Source organism: Phalaenopsis equestris, unplaced genomic scaffold, assembly GCF_001263595.1.
Source record: "Phalaenopsis equestris unplaced genomic scaffold, ASM126359v1 Scaffold000047, whole genome shotgun sequence".
NCBI classification, from domain to species: Eukaryota; Viridiplantae; Streptophyta; class Magnoliopsida; order Asparagales; family Orchidaceae; genus Phalaenopsis; species Phalaenopsis equestris.
In genome coordinates, this window is record NW_018164489.1 from 455707 (window position 1) to 461552 (window position 5846).

At 35.6% G+C, this 5846-nt stretch overlaps 1 protein-coding gene and 1 long non-coding RNA gene across 2 annotated transcripts in view; one reads left to right on the top strand and one right to left on the bottom strand.

Annotated features, from left to right (window-relative positions):
- The window catches only part of LOC110019086 (mitogen-activated protein kinase 4-like), a 25118-nt gene that overhangs the window by 10704 nt on the left and 8568 nt on the right, over positions 1-5846 (bottom strand). The window lies entirely within an intron of this gene.
- The window catches only part of LOC110019087, a 17818-nt gene continuing 16461 nt past the window's right edge, over positions 4490-5846 (top strand). Inside the window, exon 1 of the long non-coding RNA XR_002293423.1 lies at positions 4490-4742. This is a non-coding gene — a long non-coding RNA (uncharacterized LOC110019087). The remainder of the gene's footprint in view (positions 4743-5846) is intronic.

Here is a 5846-nt window from a genome sequence, read left to right on the forward strand (position 1 = left end):
GAGAGTAGATGTTTTAGATTCGACTTGTGTTAAGAAAGGCAGAGGTAGACCTAGGAAGACTTGAGCTTATTGTATTAAAAATGATCTTAATTTACTAGAACTAAATGAAAATATGACACTAAATAGGACGCAATGGAGAAAAAAGATTCATGTAGCCGATGGGATTAAGGCTTTGTTGTTGTTGTTGTTGTTGTTGTTGTAAGTTGGTCTCATATGCTAATATTTTTTTAAATTGGACTACTGTATTTCTACATCAAAATTTTAGAATATCCTAAAGAAAGTCATTTACATAATCTACTTATTTTGGGTTTAAAGGATTGGAGTGTCATCTGAGGACAAATAATATTTTAAGTTTGTGAGATTTTGAAACACCTAAAATATATAGTCTTTATGTACACATTTTTATACCTATTTTTGAGATATTGTGCTTTAATGAAAGGTATTTGTGTGTTTTTATTTCATGTACAATCAAATGGATGAAAAATGATGAAATGAGTGAAAAAAACATTAAATTTGGAGCAAAAAAGAAGAAGATGTCAAAATGAACTGAGGTGCCTAAGCACCCATAACGCGCTAGTGAAACAGAGAGAGTCGTGCCTAAGCGTTAAGTACCTCACGCTTAAACATAAGAAGTAGTTACTTGATGATTTAATGAATTTGGACAAAATTTTGAAGATGTGTTTGAAACAATTCTTGGTGAAAATGTGATAAATAGTTAATGAACATGAAAATTCATTCAATTGACATTTGAAAGGAGACAACTTCCAAAAGATTCATTAAATGATGACACATTTTAAAGAGACACCAAGACAACTTTAGGAAATTATAAAAGAAAACTTGGATTGAAGAGAAGATGATCGATCCATCTAGAGCCAACCACCACACGTCGACGCCGCCACCGCCAATTTTCTTTTTATTTTAAGTTTTACTTTTTATTGTAAGTGAAGGAAGAGATTCAAAAGAACCTCAAGACTTTGTTGGAGAGGATTTGAGATAAGTTTTTATCTTCATGATTATATTTGTTTTAAATTTAGACTTCTTATTTGTGTGTATGATTTTTACTTTCAAACTTAAGTGTGGTTGTGTTTTCTTCATGAATTCGGAGTAGTTTTATGTATCTTTTTTCTTTAAAATGATAAGTGATTAAATATTGGATGGAAATTTTGTGAAGTATTAGTCTTTAATGTTAGAAGAAGTTATGATGATTTTAAACCTTGTACTTCATTTACTTCTTGATTTGACCAATTAAGATGTTAATACCTGTTTTGAGAACATGTAAGATTCAATGCGGTATTGTCTTAATCAACAAATGGTGAAAATCACATTTGATTTCGTGGATGAGAATGAAGTTCATGGGGTTAAGTGCAAATAATTAGAGAAATAAACTTTGAAGTGTAGAATTAGAGAAATTTAGAGTGACAACATAAAGCCCCAATTTGATTTATAGTTTTAGGTTGTGATACGAGATGTTAGCTCCTAGGTGGAGGGAAAAGACGGAACTCTAGAGTGAGAGCTAGTATCTTCCTTACCTAACTCTTCTTTAAGTCAACTCAAGTTGTAAATTAGTCAATGTTCTTTATAATATCTCTTGTTACGGTAAAGAATATTAGAATCTTGTAATCTATTTCAAATTTGCAAATCTAAGCTAAGTTCAAATAACTTTGATTTCACTAAAATTTGGATGAATTTGGATTTTTCATGGAATAAAATACTTTGATGAACTTACTTGAGGATTGCAACAATCTTTTGAATCATTTTGAACACCTTGAAGACCCCATTTCGAGTTCTTTGAAACTTCTTCAAGAAGCTTCCTCCTTGGCACCAATAATTATACATTTGGTTTACAAACCAAGCTCACTCTTTGGCTTCCAAAACAAGCTCTCACCAGCATCTTCCTCGCTATAAATAGCTACCCATCTCGCCGCGGCTATAAAGAGGCACTTATTTCTTCAAAAAATAAAAGCTTCCTTCCAGGCCAACCTCAATAATTTTTTTCTTATCTTGTGTTTCCCGCTCAATTCTTCTTTCCCCCGCGTATTTTTTTTCTTTCAGCTGGGCTCGATCATTCTTCTCAAGAAAACACTTTCAAGAATCAGATACTTCTTCCTCTCATCCGAGCAAACCTCTCCCTCCGTCGTGGCCGCTGCACCGCCCCGCATCCGCTGCTCACCTATCCCTGCCGTTCGCCGACCGATAGATGACGTTCGTTCTACCTACAATTTCATCAACGAGCTCGGCCGAGGGCAATTCCGCGTAGTCTACTTGATCACTCACCGAGAAACTGGCGGATCTTTCGCCTGCAAGACGATCGCGATAACTGATGAATCGCGAAATGGTGGAAGATGTCCACCGTGAAGTTCAGATCATGCATCATCTAATCGTCCATCGGAACGTCGTTGAGTTGAAAGGGGTTTTCAAGCAACATCCACAGACGGCGAACTTACAGGTTTCACTGCAGAGTCGGAATTGCTTATCTAGTGCCCGGAATAAAAGGTTCAAATCTTTCAACCCCCTCTCACATCCTTTCTGCAAGCAGTCCCCTAAAGCAGCCATGGACATCTTCATGCTTAATAGTTGTTCTCAGCCCGATCGGTGTTTTAAGGGTGCCCTGCTTCAAACTAATTTACGATGAAGCTTATGAGGCGTTCCTCTGGCAGTTGACCTTACCTACATATCCTACGCTCTTGGTTTGTCTTGATGTTGGTTAGAGACATCGTGCTTTGGGAGATCATCAATCAACAACTCAGGAAGTGCGGGAATCCAAATTGTAGAGAGTTTCGGAAAGCGATAGAGTTTGATATCGAGCTTGAATCTGAAGAATGTGTCAGGTTTATGCCGCCTTTGCCGAAGGATGCATTTGGCACTCAAATACTGGGGCTGGGGCGGGATCACAAGGATTTGGAAGCTGAATTAAAGAAACTGACGCCTCTGAATGGCCGTACTGTTCTCATCTTTCACTCACATTGTAAATGCCCAGCAGGCGGAATGGAGGTTTGGGGGCAAAAGAAAGTTCGACGTCTCAAGACATGGTTTCAATTAATTATTCAGTTCCACCTCATGTTAGAACAACCTCGACATACTCTCTGATTGGATGGACATGCTGTGCTCTTTTGCAACAATGTCAATGTTCTTGTGATCATAATGAAATTGCTCATCCAGAGTTGGCGAAGTATTTCAATTTTGGAGTTCAAGGCTGCTGCTCGTGCTTTGGCCATTCTTGATGAGGATGATAGCTTGAGAAGGGCAAATAGAGGAACGCCGGTTGGAAAGCAAGGTATACACATTATTTTTATGGATTGGGATGGTATGGAAGATTACCCTGGACCAGTGTAAAGAAATATACAAAGAATTAGGTAAAATTGTATTTACTGATCTTGTTCCAAAAGATAATGAAGTTGCTAGCTGGAGAGGAGAGTAGGTGGATCGTGCTCAGCTTGGCAAAGCCTATCGGACTGCCGGCATGCTCTTTGAAATTCTCTGCATCGTTAACAAGAACGAGAGAGTCGAAGAAGTTGTCTCCGAGATTATTGCTGCGGTTTTCGCGGACGACTGGTCTTCGCTATCATTATGAGTCCATGTTATCCGAGCACTGACAGCGAGAGCTCCAACCCAGGTAGAACCTCCTGATCTTGATGCGATCGAGATCGACCTGGCTCGTAGATACATTCGTTACAAGGACAGCACTCTCATTATGCAACTCTTACATCAACATTGTGCAAAGATGGGAAAGTATTCTTTGCTTTGTCCTAGCAATGCTGGAACATCAAGGAAGCAAGATATTGTTCTAATTGATATCTCCTTATCACAAAGGGAAGAGTTGCTTTAGGGGGATTAAAGAAATGTTTAACCACTCAGTCATTCTGCTCAACTTCCAATGGTTATATTGATAATAGAATATCATAAAGTTGAGCTTGGTGAGATTTCAACAAGGCACAGTGATGAGCTTGTGTCCTTTCTTGAGAGAACTGGTGTTCACAAGGCTGATCATAAAGTTGAGCAATGGTATGTGCAGCAGACAGTGAGGGTATTGAAATCCAAGACTGAAGATAGCAGCTGTTTTGGTGTCCATTGCAAGTGCTAGGAGGATTTCCCGTAATCAAATATTCTGATGCATCGGCTTTCATTATTACATATCCGGTCAACAATGAGGTTTGAGGTGCCAAGGTAATTTAGCTTAATTACTCATTTTTTTAATCTCTTTATTCTTATAAAAATTAATAAATTTAGTTGGGGCATTTACACACATACCACCCAACTTCTACGTATTTACTCCAATAAAAGATATCACCCTTTTAAACCAAAAAAAAAAAAAAGAAATATACAATTTCAAACATAGGTAAAGTGGCAGAAATGTAAAAATTGAAAGTTTAAATGTTAGATATATAAATACATAAGAATTGGATGGTATGTATGCAAATATCCCCTAATTTTAATGTCATGGTATTCAAATATAAAATTAAAGCCTTCTATTTTCTCCGATAAAGTGATATACATAATTTCAAGTAGTTCAATCATTTGATCCTTAGTTGATGAATTTGATTGCATAAGAATAAAATATATTTTTAAGGTTCATATACGTAGTGTATTCCTATACAAGCTTTTACAATCTTATGTTTAGTAATATTCTCATACAAATTTTTTTGTGCACCTTTGCGAGGTAAACCTGATCGCGGTCAAGGCATTGGAGGAGCATGAAGCAACCCTGGAAGAGACAAGACAGGACAACTTTAAACCTTGCATTGGTGAGATCAATCCAAAACCACTTGGCTTTTATTTTAAAATCTTTTCTTAACTTTTAAATTTTTAATATAAATGTTGAAACGTTAAAATTTACAAACATTCAAACCCAAATCAACAATAACAAACACAAATTCAAAACACATTGTAAAAGAACACATTAAATATTTGTAATAAACCATTTTAGATATGTTCTCTCTTCTCTCCCTCTTTTTAAGACGATGCGACGACTTGGAGTAAGTGACAATTCATCTTCGGGCGGCGGTCGAGATAACAATTGAAGACAGCGAAAGGAGCTTCAACTGAACTTCGATAGATTTAAATAACATAACTATAAGACATCGAAGTTGTTCGTCTGACACGATGTAAGCCCTCACACATTATCTTTTAGGACTTCACACGATTGTATATCATATGATATAAACCCTAAACCGTTTAAGATTTCGATGTAGTCGTTTGATACGACGTAAATTCTTCTATTTTCTCGGGTCATTTGCATATAATATGCAAACATAAGTCCCTAATATCTAACTAATTTTCAGGATTGAAATATTAAATAACTTTCCTTTCAAAGATGTAAAGTCAAATCATATGTTAGTTTGAGATGTCACTGAATTTTCGATATCTCATATTTTTCACTCCTTTGAATTCCAAAAATAACTGTTCTTACTTGAACATTTCTCTTTTGAAATTTCTTATAAACAATCATGGAAACCTAAACGTTGGTTTCTTGAAAACGAAATCCCAATGTTAATCGAAAGTTTTCTTAGGTATCTCTGATTGTTTAAGACGTAATTAATTATAGGGGTTTGCTTTTATAAGGAATTAATAACCTAGATTAATATAAACCCTATTTAATCTGTGTATTTGATAGAGAAATTTGTCGGCTATAAAATTTGCAGACCAAAATAAAGTCATAAACTTTTAAGTTTATGTAGTTAAGCCTACCAATGAGTGAAACATTAATCCTTCGAGATATATCATTATTGTATTGTGCTTAACTATTTAAACTATTAAATATATGAGATATGTTCGGTCTCATCATTTTCCAAAAATATAGGATACTACTTTCACAAAAATTAAAATTACATTATATATATATATATATA